This window comes from Saccopteryx bilineata, chromosome 1 (genome assembly GCF_036850765.1).
Source record: "Saccopteryx bilineata isolate mSacBil1 chromosome 1, mSacBil1_pri_phased_curated, whole genome shotgun sequence".
NCBI classification, from domain to species: Eukaryota; Metazoa; Chordata; class Mammalia; order Chiroptera; family Emballonuridae; genus Saccopteryx; species Saccopteryx bilineata.
Window position 1 is genome coordinate 163,196,124 of NC_089490.1, and position 15,032 is coordinate 163,211,155.

A 15,032-nucleotide genomic window follows, 5' to 3' on the forward strand; every position below is an offset into this window, starting at 1 on the left:
ATTGGACATAAAGTAGGACCTACCTCACTGAGAGGCATGAACATTAATGAGATAATATATAAGTCTACAACAGGGGTAGTCAACCTTTTAGTACCTACCGCCCACTTTTGTATCTCTGTTAGTAGTAAAATTTTCTAACCGCCCACCGGTTCCACAGTAATGGTGATTTATAAAGTAAAGAAGTAACTTTACTTTATAAAATTTATAAAGCAGAGTTACAGCAAGTTAAAGCATATAATAATAATTACTTACCAAGTACTTTATGTCGGATTTTTGCTAAGTTTGGCAGAATAAATCTTTATAAAACAACTTACTATAGTTAAATCTATCTTTTTATTTATACTTTGGTTGTTTTGCTACCACCCACCATGAAAGCTGAAATGCCCACTAGTGGGCGGTAGGGACCACATTGACTACCACTGGTCTACAACATGAACCCTGAAACATATGAAGAACAAAATACCATCAGGTCACTTTAAATAAATAAATACATATATATATATATATACATACAAAATACTATTGAGTAATATTATTGCATTAAATAGATATGTATTGTAGATGCTATTATTGATGCTATTATTATATATTACAAAATGTATTAAAACATGATGTAAGTGTATAATTTTAATATATGTATTATAAACATTACACATAGTATGTAATATAATATGCAGCATAGATTGTGTAAAATATATTCTTAATGCCCTGGTTGGGCAGCTCAGTTGGTTAGTCTGGATGCACAAAGTTGTGAGTTAGATCTTCAGTCAGGGCACATACAGGAACAGATTGATGTTTCTGTCTCTTTTTTCTCTCTCCTCTCTCCCTAAAATTAATAAATAAAATAAAAATATACATATTCATAAAAATAGTGCATATTAAATTTATTATGTTAAATATTAACACATATTATAAAATGTCATTCTTAATATTATTTTAATCATTGCCATTTCTCTTTCCTCTGTGCAACCATGTGTCCCACCTTAGTTACATATTTAAGAACTAACGGTATTTAAAATCATATAAAATATTTTAGGGTTTATTAATATCAATAGTATTATCTGAGTTCTACATTTATTTTAAAACTTAAATCACAAGATAATGTCAGAGGGTACATAAAATAAATTGTTTCTCTTTGAAAATATTTTTGTATTGTGTTACCTTTTAAAGAATTTTTCAACTTCAACTGTAACTTTGTGAGCAAACGCCATATGAGAAAGAATGTGAGATAAAGAGGAAAATAAACCTAAAGATTGACATATAAAACAATAATTTATCAGTTTCTTCTTTCATAATTGAGCTGTGTGTGTGTGTGTATGTGTGTGTGTGTGTGTGTGTGTGTGTGTGTGTGACAGAGACAGAGAGAGGGACAGATAGGCAGGAAAGGGGAGATATGAGAAGCATTAATTCTCCATTGTGGCACTTTAGTTGTCCATTGATTGCTTTCTCATACATGCCTTGACCTGGGGGTTACAGCGCACTGAGTGATCCCTTGCTGGAGCCAGTGAACTTGGGCTGAAACTGGCAAGCCTTGCTCAAACCAGATGAGCCTGCGCTTGAGCTGGCGACCTTGAAGTCTCAAACCTGGGTCCTCCGCGTCCCAATCCGACGCTCTATTCCCTGCGCCACCGCCTGGTCAGGCATAATTGAGCTATTTTTAAAGCACTGTATCTGCTGCTTTTATTATTAGGTTTATAATAATTAACAGGTTTTGAGTATATAAGTATGCAATAACCCTACATTTATAATATATATTAAGAGACATTCAGGAATTATTATTTCATTTTCCTTTTCTTATTTCCCAACGTCTTTAATGTATTTGGTACAATTATAAAATTGTAACTAAAGCTGTCATCATATAGCGATGAAAGGTTCATTTAAAACTCTCCTAGAACAGGAATGCTACAGTGGAGTAGATGAGGAAATCCTCCTTTTAAAGGATATTTATGTAACTCCAAACAAATAGAGTGGACCTCTCTTCTATCCTTTTCATTAACTAAACAATATGCCTGGGAAAGCCACATGCCTTCGAGGCTGCACATAGAGCACCTTCCCTCTGTGGAGCTCTGAAGGCAACAGGAAATGAAAACAAATGAGAAATAAGCATTAACATCTGGCAGGAAAGTCATGTATCCGGATTCAAAACTGATTGAAGGACAAAGATCCAGAGAAGATAGTCACAGAGAACCATTTAAACTGAGAGCAATGCATTGTTTTACATTTTGACCAACTTACACAGAAAGGACATTTCAAACAGCACATTTTGCTTAAAAGAGATAAACTTTAAAACAAGTATATGAAATAGATGCTTTTCTGAAGGTTGGATGACACTTGGCTTTCGTAACTATCATTCCAAAACCAGAAAAATTGGCTAATTAAAATAATTTTTTAAGTCTTTCCTTCATGTGCATATTATAGGCCATATAGCTTTCATAAGTTTATTTTTGCCATTATTTTAGAGGAAAATACACATGGGTATCATCCTGATGTTTTATAATAAATATATCCCTCACAATGTTCAATCCCTTTGACATTTATCTAAAAGCAGCAGTGGGTGACATTTATACTACTTAAGAACTGGGATGTCATGAGCATGAAGAAATCAGAACAGGCAGCTGCCACAAGCCTACAGCATAACTTCACCTGTGTGAAATGAACAAAGTACTATTTTCAAATACAAAGGAGAAACTAACTCCTGTAAACTGGTCAAGATAAATAAGTTTTTTCATGAAAAATCTGAGATCCAAAAGTATCCTTGTGTTGTTATATTGTGTTAACTATTAGATTTCACAGAGCTCGGAATAAAATTCAAATATTGAGTAAAAAGCAGTACTAATAAGAGTACAATACAGAGCAGGAGGTAAGAGAACAATATATCTGAAATATATTTAAAACATGTTTAACTGTAAGCACCATAGAAATATACAATGTGATAGGACTACTCATTCCTATATAGAATGCACATATTATTAAAATTTTGTGTTCCTATCTGGGAAACTATTTAATTCAAAATATGTCCAGAGAAAAATGGTGAGTGTTATAAAGAGACTTGAAATATCTTTGAAGGAAACAAGAACAAATTTTTAGGCAAAATATCATGGTTGATTCCAAATATTTAAAATAATAACATGAGGAAGGGGGAGCAGAGTTGTTCTATTCATTTCAGGGGATAGAATTTGAACAATAGATCCTTTTCTATTTAGGAAATACTTTGATATTCAACATAAACAACACTACTAACAGTTTGAGATGTTCAACAGAAGAGGTTGCCTGACTCAGTCCAGTACTGGAGGTGTTAAGCCTGGGCAGGGATACTGATGGATGCTACCCAGGGGATCAAGCAATACATGAGGAATCTTACAAGGTGATTGCATTAGGATGATGGTGGCTTCTTTTCAGCACCAAGACTCTTTGATTAAATCCTGCCAAGTAGAGGAGTGAGTTGAAAGCAGGTTTGACTCTAGAGCTAGCTGACTGGCTTGGAAGTGCACATCTCTTAATGAGAAGGCCTCTTAACAATATACAGGGCCACTTGCAAGAAACCAGCATAGCCTGTTGTAGTTCTTTGCTCTGCCTTCCTGTTTAGCCTGTTGCTGCACCCATGAAACCATTTCCTGAGCATCTGACAAAGCCTATTTAGGCTATTGCTAAACAAAAAGCAAGGATACCTCAATAAAGTACCAGACACAGACAGCTGTTACAATTTGTCCTTATTCTTAAATAGGTTCTTACATAGAAACTTATAAATTCCTCAGAACCCTCTTAATTGATTCTAAAAGAAAATATAGTATGTTATTTTACATTTTGATTTTGAGGTTTTTAGGTAGCTTAGTTTTCCTATAGTCTGCTTGGAATTCTCAAGAGTCAACTTTTGGTAGTGAGTCATGATGAAAGTTTTTTTATTGATTTAAATTTATTGTGTTTACATAATTCAAGTGTCCCACTGAATACATCCCCCCACCCCTGTGTTCCCCTCAACATTCCCCTTTCCCCCATCCCCCAATGTCCTCCCCCTTCCCTCCAGGATTTGCTTTCCTGCTCTCTATAACGCTGTGTTATGTATATATAATTTCACCAATCTCTTTCCCTTCTCTGATCCCATCCTCTCATCCCTTTCCCTCTGTCCGCTTTCCCTCTGGTCCCTTGGAAAATTTTTTAACCTTTATATTAATTTTCTTCATACTCATTCTAGAAAGTACAGGTTGCTATGTTTCAGTGCTTATCTGCACATCTGAGAAGCCATTACATTGTACCTGGTGACCTCGGTCCGAGGAACTAGAGTTGAACAATATCACTGGAACAATACCATTGGAACAATAAGATTCTCTGACTAGATAGATATACCTCACAAAAACAAAAGTTCTTTGAAGTTATCTATAATTTGTAAGAGGATAAAAGAATTTTGAGACCAAAACGTTGACATGCTACTTTATAATACACTTTTTAACAGTTGTGTACTATTTCATTGTGTGGCTACAACAGTTTTTGAAACTAGTTTTTGATTATTGGGTATGTAATGTTGCCTCTATTTTTATTATAAAACAACACTGGAAGTAATTTCTTTGTACATACACCTTCGCAGATATTTTTTTAAATGTATTTAGATAAATGTATAGAAGTATAATTGCTAAAGCAAAAAGTATAGAAATTTAAAAGTTAATATACATTTATATGTAAGTATTTACAAATTACTTGATATTTTCTGAATATTTTTCTCAGCACACTTTCTAGACCACTCTATGATTTACCATTATTGACAACTCACTGTCCGCTCTCTTTACCTTTCTTCAATCTCATCTGTCTGCTTTTCTAATGTTCTCTTTTAATCTCCTTTGCTTACACTTGACACTTAGGTAAATGATTTTGGAAGTTCTTATACTTGACCATCACTATCAATATTGTGCTAACCCACTCAAAACAAAAGCCCCATTCAAAACTTTTCTGCTCTTTATGTGGTCAGCATCTTCTCATCCTTCAGGATTCAGAGCTTAACTCGTCCTTCTTCATGGAGGATGAGGTATGGTGGTAAGCTTTATTGAAGCTGGAGCAAGCAAAAAGCTGTCCGGGGTTCAGCTCTGTCCTACTGCGGAAGAAGTCCAGCCTTGTCTCCATCAAGTCGAGAAGAAAGGCCAGGATCCAGAAATTCTGTGCCACTGCTTCAATCCATGTCAAAACTCAGTCCAGTTTGACCTCTGTCCCCATACTGCTAGCTTAGTTTCTGTTTCTGGCTGAGCTCCGGCTGGTGCTGCTTTGCTGTAGCCAAACTCGCACTTTGAGCTTGAGCTTGGAGTCTATGCGGCTGTTAGGCCCACGTGGCTGCTACAGAAAGAACATGTGAACAATGAGTGAGCAAGACAATGTTACTGGGGCAAGACAGAGAAAGAGAGAGAGAGAGAGAGAGAGAGAGAGGCCTTGTCTTTGTTAAGCTTTGGTTATTTTATCTCGGTCTTTCAAACCGACCAATCTCTTTTCCAATCCTTCATGGGCTTGTGCTGCGTCTCCCACTAACCAACCCATTTCTTAGACCTTCTGAGATTCCGTGTCCCTTATTCAATCCGATCCTTTACCAGGCTGTAAAGACAGGCCTCTGAGTTCACCTCCTTTGTTCCCACTGTACATGTCTCCTAATAGAAGATAGCTCTCCCCCAACCACCTTGTCTTCCGCACATGCCTTAGCAGAAGCATTTCCCTTTTATTGTTTTCTCTCCTTCAGTAATTCTGGCTAATGACCTGTAATGATTCTTCCTGCCTACTTAGGGAATTAGGTTCCAAAGGTGGAGGATGCAGTGGTCGCCTGGGGACCCTGTGACTGTTGCAACTTCCTAGAGAAGCTACTTATTGTCTGGTTCCGCTCCCTAGTTGACTAGGCTTATTATCTGATTCCCTTTGCCCCCTTCCTTTATTAATATTAACTAGCTACCTATGCCATTTGCTTGAAGTATCCTCTTTCACCCTTTCACTTTGAGTCTATGATGGGCTTTGGAGCTGAGATGAATCTCCTGCAGGCAACATATAGTTTTGGATCTTGTTTTTCTTCCCCTGAACCATAGAAGAAAGTTTATTTAGAAAGTCACAGAGCTAGAAGAAGTGAGTCATAAAAGAAATGAGCTTCAGGAAACAAGTTACAAAGGCAAAAGAGGGGCCCAGATCGGAGAGTCACTGAGTCTTTTGCTTAATGGTTTGTTTTTTTCAGAGACAGAGAGAGAGTCAGAGAGAGGGATACACAGGGACAGACAGGCAGGAACGAAGGGATGAGAAGCATCAATCATCAGTTTTTTGTTGCGTGTTGCGACACCTTAGTTGTTCATTGATTGCTTTCTCATATGTGCCTTGACCGCGGGCCTTCAGCAGGCTGAATAACCCCTTGCTCGAGCCAGCGACCTTGGGTCCAAGCTGGTGAGCTTTGCTCAAACCAGTTGAGCCCGCGCTCAAGCTGGCGACCTCGGGGTCTCGAATCTGGGTCGTCCGCATCCCAGTCTGACGCTTTATCCACTGCGCCACCGCCTGGTCAGGCGCCTAACGGTTTTTAAGTGCAGGGGTTTTAGAGGAGGTCCCAGAGGAAAATCTCAATAGAATATTTATTAGCTTTCCAGATGCGTCCTTTCAAGGTCAGTGGTCTCCACTGATTGGTCAGCACCAGGACAGGAGGTCATCAGTCGATGCAGCTGGTCCTGATGTCAGCCATGGCATCACTTGTCTGGTTTTTCTGCTTTTCTGGATCTGGAGTTGAAACACAGCTGAGGCCTAGATGTTATCCTTAGGGGTTAGTGCTTAAGGGAGTCACCATGCAAGGGCTTGCATTGGAGTCACTTGAGGCCACTCTTTGGCCCCTTGTTCCTCCTCTAACAGGGTCTACCACATAACTAGTGACACGCCAGGGGGGAAAAGGTCAGAAGAAGACCCAGACTACATGAACAGTGATATGAAAGGTCAAGGGGTCTAAACCACATGACTAGTGACATAAATGGGCAGGAGGTCTGAACTAAATAACCAGTGATATGGTAGGGAAGAAAAGGTTACCCTGGGTATGAGGTCCTTGTTTTTCTAGTTTTGCTGTCACCTCTAGAGTCATCTCAAAGCCTCTTCCATTACCTGGTTTCTCTTCCTTGCTGCCTAACACAGCTGTCAGGATTTGAAATGCTAGGTAACCAACCTTTACGTACTAGTCCCCAGACTAGTCAATTATTTAATTACAGTTGAGCTGGAATTCTCTATGGAGCTTCTGCACATCATAAGGTATACCTTTGACACCTCTCCAGAGGTTCTTAGTCACCTAAGAATACCTGATATTCAAGCCGGAAGGAGTAAGTGCCCTTTATCCATGGAGCCAAACAAGTTCAGGTTCTCATTTATCCAGCAAAACGTTTTGTTCAGACTCTTGGAAAGTAATTCCAATGGAAAATCCAAAGTTAAAGACTAGCCATCCATTTTTTTTTTCCTGTCCTTAGTTATCTTGACCTTCATCTTTAGCCTATGTTTTCTTAACCCTTAACCTTTATTTTAGCTCAAGGATTAAAAAACTTCAAGGATCTTTTAAAAAAAGGAAAAGAGCTCAGAGAAAGTCAGCCTCTAACCTTAAAACTAGGATGTCCCAAATTCCAAGGAAAACTCACCCAAGTCCACTTGATGCAAAGCAAGGAGCTGGTCAGGTATAATGAGCCCCTGCTGGTACTAGCATGGGTCTAGGCCTGCAAGGTGGTCCCAGGTGGGCTTCTCTGGAACCCTGTCGCACTACACCACAATAAGACAGTCTGAGTCATGGCAGGACAGTGTGAGTCACAGCACCATAATGTTGGTAACAAAACAGTACCGGGTGTCAGGCCTCAGTTCAGTAACCTTGGTACTTAAATTCTGGCTAAGAAAGAATTTAAAGTCACAACTCAAACTGTAAAAGAAAGTTTATATAGAAAGTCACAGATGTATAATAAGTGAGTGGTAGAAGAAATAAACTCAGGACACAAGCTACAGAGGCAAAAGAAGCCCTTGGATCTTAGGAGAAAGAAAGGTAAAAGTAATGCACCTGGCAGAGTGGGAAATAGAAGAGGAGTAGAAGACACAGGCATGGTCCCTGGAGAGAGAGCCTGGATCTTGTTTTTTAATCCAACAAGCTACTCTGTGTCTTTTGTTTGGTGAGTTCAGTCCATTTACATATGATTATTGATGTATAAGAACTTATAATGCTGTGAATTTAAGGGGTGAAAAAGTCAAGTCTTCTCACTCACTCTGCATGATGTTGACTGATATCACTCTTGAACAATTTTAAAATTAAATTTTATTTTTTTAAAATGTTTTTGATTTACAGAGGATTGTGATAATGCAAAGAGTTTTCTTTTTACATTTTATTTATTATTATTATTTTTTTTTTTTTACAGAGACAGAGAGAGAGTCAGAGAGAGGGATAGACAGGGACAGACAGACAGGAAAGGAGAGAGATGAGAAGCATCAATCATCAGTTTTTCGTTGCGTGTTGCGACACCTTAGTTGTTCATTTATTGCTTTCTCATATATGCCTTGACCGTGGGCCTTCAGGAGAGCGAGTAACCCTTTGCTGGAGCCAGTGACCTTGGGTCCAAGCTGGTGAGCTTTTGCTCAAACCAGATGAGCCTGTGCTCAAGCTGGTAACCTCGGGGTCTCGAACCTGGGTCCTTCCGCATCCCAGTCCGACGCTCTCTCCACTGCGCCACCGCCTGGTCAGGCGCAAAGAGTTTTCTTATACTTTGCACCTAGTTTCATATATTATTAACATATTATATTAGTATGGTACTCTTGTTATAGTTAATGTAGCAATATTACCTATTATTAATAAAATCTATATATTGCGCAGGTTGTCTTGGTTTTAACCTGATGTCCTTTTTCTGTTCAATGATCCTATCCAAGATACCACACTGCCTTTAGTTGTTATGTCTACTTAGACTCTTCTTAGCTGTGGCAGTTTCTCAGACTTTGATTTAGATGACCTTGAAATTTTTGAGAAATGGGTCAGATGTTTTGCCTATATTTTTTTCTGTGTTGGCCTTGCCTTGTTTTGTTATCAGGGTAATAGTGGCCTTCCAAAATGAGTTAGGAAGTATTCCTTTCTCTTTAATTTTTCATTCTTTTGGAAGTTTTAGAAGGATAGGTATCACATCTTTAAATGTTTGTAGAATTCACTTGTGAAGCCATCTGCTCCTGGACTTTGGATTTTCTGGGAGGTTTTTGATTAGTTTCAGTTTCTTTACTAGTGATTGGTCTATTGGGTTTTCTAATTCTTCACACACACACACACATGCATATACAACACTGTATAAAACAGGGGTCCCCAAACTTTTTACACAGGGGGCCAGTTCACTGTCCCTCAGATCCTTGGAGGGCCAGACTATAAAAAAAACTATGAACAAATCCTTATGCACACTGCACATATCTTATTTTAAAGTAAAAAAAACCAAAATGGGAACAAATACAATATTTAAAATAAATAACAAGTAAATTTAAATCAACAAACTGACCAGTATTTCAATGGGAAATATGGGCCTGCTTTTGGCTAATGAGATGTGCTCCTCTCACTGACCACCAATGAAAGAGGTGCCCCTTCCAGAAGTGCGGCGGGGGCCGGATAAATGGCCTCAGGGGGCCGCATGCAGCCCGCGGGCCATAGTTTGGGGACCCCTGGTATAAAACATGCATCTGAAATCTTACTCAAATGAAGTTTAATTCACACAATACATGCATGCACACTGGGACTGTGGAATGCTTGGGTTAAAGGACATCTACTTGTCTCCTAGGGTATAACCCCAAGACTTTTTCATTAACAACTGAGTGATTTGTAATTTCTCTTCACCATACAGCTCAATGCGACTAGAATAACTCTTTCTTCTGTAATCTCAGATACAGCTACAGAAGGGCTCACTCTGCCTATCTGCACCTATTTGCACCTATCTGGGCTAATTTTTCCCATCTAGAGTTACCAAGAAATGCTCAACTGTGCTTAAAAATTTAATAAGAACTGTTACTCTAGGCATGTCAATGGGAGTTAAAGTTGCAGAGAAAGAAAATATTTCTTTCCCCTCTAATCATTGTAGTTTCATTGGGGTCTTGAAATTGAACAAAAGACAAGCTAACAAGAGGAAGACAAGGAGAAGCTTATTAACATGTATACTGCACAAACACATGGGAGTGCCCAGTGATAGTAACTCAAAGAGGAGATTAGAATTTGGGTTCAGATAGCATCTGAACAACAACAACAACAAAAAACCCAAAAACCACATAATAATTTTGCAGAGAAGTGACAAGACAAAAGAAAAAGACTTTGAGCTTCATTGGCAGCACATTGGGGAAAGGCAAGCCTATGAGGTAGGTAAGGGCTAGTTTAGCAAAGTTTGTTATACGGTGCTGCCTCTGGACTAATAAGGGTTTGAAGTTTTCTTTGGGAAGAAGAATGAGAGGGGATACCTTTACAAAAGTATGCTCTGCTTTCAGACAAAAAATGGGAGTGCAGAGAGCTTTTCTTATATCTACTTAATTGCCTTTAGCTTAAAAATAGCCTTCTGCCAAAGGGGTATATATTTTTTAATTTTAAGGGGATGACATTGATAAATCAGTGTACATATGTTCAGAGAAAATATCAAAATAACTAGGTTATTTTGACAATTGATTATGTTGCATACCCATCATCCAAAGTCAAATTGTCCTCCATCACCCACTATCTGGTTTTCTTTGTGCCCCTCCCCTCCCCTCACTCCTTACCTTCCCCCCCGCCGTAACCACCACACTCTTGTCTATGTCTCTGAGTCTCTTTTTTATGTCCCACCTATGTATAGAATCATATAGTTCTTAGCTTTTTCTGATTTATTTATTTCACTCAGCATAATGTTATCAAGGTCCATCCATGTTGTTGTAAATGATCCAATGTCATCATTTCTTATGGCTGAGTAGTATTCCATAGTACATATGTGCCACATCTTCTTTATCCAGTCATCTATTAAAGGGATTTTTGGGTGTTTCCATGTCTTGGCCACTGTGAATAATGCTGCAATGAACATGGGGCTGCATGTATCTTTACGTACCAATGTTTTTTGAGTTTTGGGGGTATATAACCAGTAGAAGGATTGCTGGGTTGTATGGTAGCTCTATTTTTAATTTTTTGAGGAACCACCATACTTTCTTTCATAGTGGTTGTACTACTTTACATTCCCACCAACAGCAGATGAAGGTTTCAAAGGGGTATATTTTAGGGTGGCATATTCTCCTACCTTACAAGGTTATCACAAACCTTCAATGATTCAATTCAGAAAATGTATTTCTTTATTTGATTAAGGTCTTTGCATGGGAAAATAGAAATTTTATTCTGTATATATATAATTGCTATGTTTTAGATTTAAATAACAATAAAAATTATGGGGTTTTTGTACTTTACCAAAAAATTTTTTTATAGTATCCTTCACCTTAAAAGGCTTGGATGAGTTTACTTTTTTATGTACATTTAAGTATTGGAAAAAAAAACAATAAAAGGAGGCCTCTCATGATTAGCATATGTTCTATGGAATAGCAGATGTTACCAAGTACCCTGAGGACAAAAGGAGCTGACAAAATTGAACACATTAATTTTAACAACTCTGAAACATATTTTTGCCAAATGTTTTAAGTACAAGAAATGACTGGAGCTACTCCTTATTTCTTTTCATTTAACCATGACTAGAAGTTGAGTCTTTCAGAAGATCTGAGGCAAATAGCCAATTAATGCTATGCTCAGCCCCAGATATATGCTGTCTATAAGTGACCAATCTCAGAACGAGAGGTACACGCAGACTAAAAGTAAAGGGATGGAAAAATATATTTCATACAAATGAAGAGGAAAACTAAGCTGAGGCTGCAATAATTATATCTGTCAAATAAATTATAAAACAAAGACTATAGTAAGAGACAAAGAGGAGACATAATGATAAATGGAGCAACCCAACAAGAGAACATTCATACACTCAACATAAAAGCTCCTAAATGTGTAAAGCAAATCTTGATAGGCATAAAGGGAGAGATTGACAGTAATACAGTCATTATAGGGGATTTTCACACCCAAAAGACATCAATGAATAAGTCTTCCAGACAGAAAAGCAACAAGGAAATGGTGGCCTTAAATGATACACTAGATCAGATGAATTTAATTGATGTTTTCAGAGTATTTCACCTCAAAGCAACAGAATACACATTCTTTTCAAGGGCACATGGAGCCTTTTCTAGGATAGACCACATTATAGGAAATAATCTTCTTAATAAATTTAAGAAGATTAAAGTCATATCAAACATCTTCTCTGACCTTAATGGTATGAAACTAGAAATCAAACAAGGAAAAAACCTGAAAAACTCACAAACAAATGGAGACTAAATAACTTGTTGCTAAGCAATGAATGGGAACAATGATCAAGAGAAATCGAAAGTTACCTGGAAACAAATGAAAAGGAGAACACAACAACCCCGTATCAACGGAACACAGTGAAAACAGTCCGAAGAGGGAAATTCATAGCATTACCTCAAGGACCAAGAAAAATCTCAAGAAAACAATCTAACTTGACACTTGAACTTATCTTTTGATTGTTCAACACAAAGAATTAACCCAATGTAAACTATGGCTTTTAGTTAGTAATAATGTATCTGTATTTGGATCACCAATTGTAACTAATACACTACAATAATGCAAGATAATAATAAGGGACATATGCGAGCTTGAGGCTAGGGGTGACAATTGGGATGGGAGGAGGATACGTGGAAGCTCTATGCTTTCTCCTCAATTTTTCTATAAACCTAAAACTGTCCTAAAACTTAAAGTTAAGAAATGTATTTAAAAATAAAATATACTGCTCCAAAAATTAGAGGATATTTCAAAATGATTATGAAGCAATAAAAAAAACAAGCATTTGATTTTTTTTTATTAAAGAAGAACATCAGAAAAGCAAATGACAAATCAAAGTTGTCCTATTATGCAAATGAGATGCAAAACCAACTTATATTTCATTGATGAAAATGCACTATACAAAAGGCTGATAGTATGGAAGTATCTGCACATTCCCTGAGCCTCTAATTTTTGTGAGCAGTGTATTTAGAGGGTATGCTTTTGTTTCAAGTGACTGAGCGAGTTGAACTTTTTTCTTGAACATTACAACTGCCATTAGAGTATTTTAAAACTCTAATGTCAGCATATTAAGATAAATGTTGCCAAGCTGTACTTTGAATTTCTCAGATTCTATTTTTTCTTATTTCTGACACACTGCCAAGAATCATTATTCAGCCAAGCAAGTATCTCCATAGGGACTCTTCCCTACATCTCAACACACTCTATAGCTATTGGCAGCAATACCTTCTATCTCAGGGGTCAAGAACCTATGGCTCACGAGCCAGATGTGGCTCTTTTGATTGCTGCATCTGGCTCACAGATAAATCTATAATTAAAAAAAATAATAACGTTAAAAATATAAAACATTCTCATGTATTACAATCCATTCTTTTCCTACCGCTCATGTTCATGGTTGCGGGTGGCTGGAGCCAATCACAGCTGTCCTCCGGGACAACACCAAATTTTTATTGGATAATGCGTAACATACACAGGTCGTTGTATGGCTCTCATGGAATTACATTTTAAAACGTGGCATTCATGGCTCTCTCAGCCAAAAAGGTTCCCGATCCCTGTTCTATCTGCTCATGTTTAAAGCTTACGGGCACATAAAGGAAGGGTTTCATGTGTACTAGTCATATTTTTTTGAGGATTATGTGTGGAATTTTTACAACATGAATTTCTTACACCAATAGGCTGTGTATTCAAATAGTATATTTTTAACTTAAATCTATGATGCTTAGTCTATTTTATCAATCAAGATAAATGTTTAAATTATTGCCCCAATATATCAATATATACTTTCTGCTATTATATACTCAATGCCAAGAAACTCAAAGCTAATGATATAATTACATCTTTAAAATTTTTAAGTTCACTGGAACCTTATATTATTTTGATATTTCTTTTTAATTACAAACTAACTGCCAGGCCATGTGTAAAGAGCTAGGAATACAACAGAATATCCTACAGTTCCTACCATCAAGGAGTTACAACTTTCTTGATTGAAAAGGACAAGTGAAGGGGAAGCCACATTTTAATAGACTTAAGACTGAATTTGAAGGATAAGTTTGAGATAATGAATATGCACAGTATCAAAATAAATTAAATTACATAGCAGCAAGGTATTTATTTTAATTAACAGATAAGAAAATCAAAAGTGTTTACCTGTCATAGGATTGAGGCTAATAGAGAAAGAAGAACTGAAGATAAGCTGAAAAGAAATCAGAGAAATAGTGAAATAGTCTTCCTGTGAAGATGGAAAGGACTAGATTTCAAAGTATACAGGGAAAGATTAGAATTATGTCAGAGATGTGACAATGCTAGCATGACATGGAAGCAAAGAGAAAGGAGGTAGAGTCACAGGCATGTTGATAGTAAGTAGAGGAAATTCCACTTTATACATTCAGAGAAATAAAAAGACTCCTGCTGACTGCAAAAGGGGAAATAAAGAAATAAAGGAATTAGAAGAGAGTTCTAATGCTTAAATTAGCTATGGTGGGGCATGAGAGAAAGCAACAGAGAGTGCCACTCTTACCAGGATAGTTTATGATTTGCCTTCATAGTACCTTAGCAGCCTAAGTTTGGAAATTGAGAAGATGGACAGATTTGTCAATGTGGATCCAATAGGTGGAATGGCGCTAAGGTAAATAGTTGGCAAGATAGTAATGCAAATAATGGGCTGTGGAATCTAGAAAACACAAGGAATAGAGAACAGGCAAGAAAGTCCTGAAATGCAAGAAGTAGAATGTTCAACAATCTGGAATTCTAAACTTTAAAAGCCTCAAAAACATTATAATAATACATTTTGATTAATGAATGGCCAAGGGGGAAGATTAAAGTACAAACTGAATATTTGTTTGAACAAAAAGAAAAAAAGAATAGTTTTATAGCAGAATAGTTTGGATGAATATTGATTTAACTATCTATCTTCCATCATATCTTAAATGAT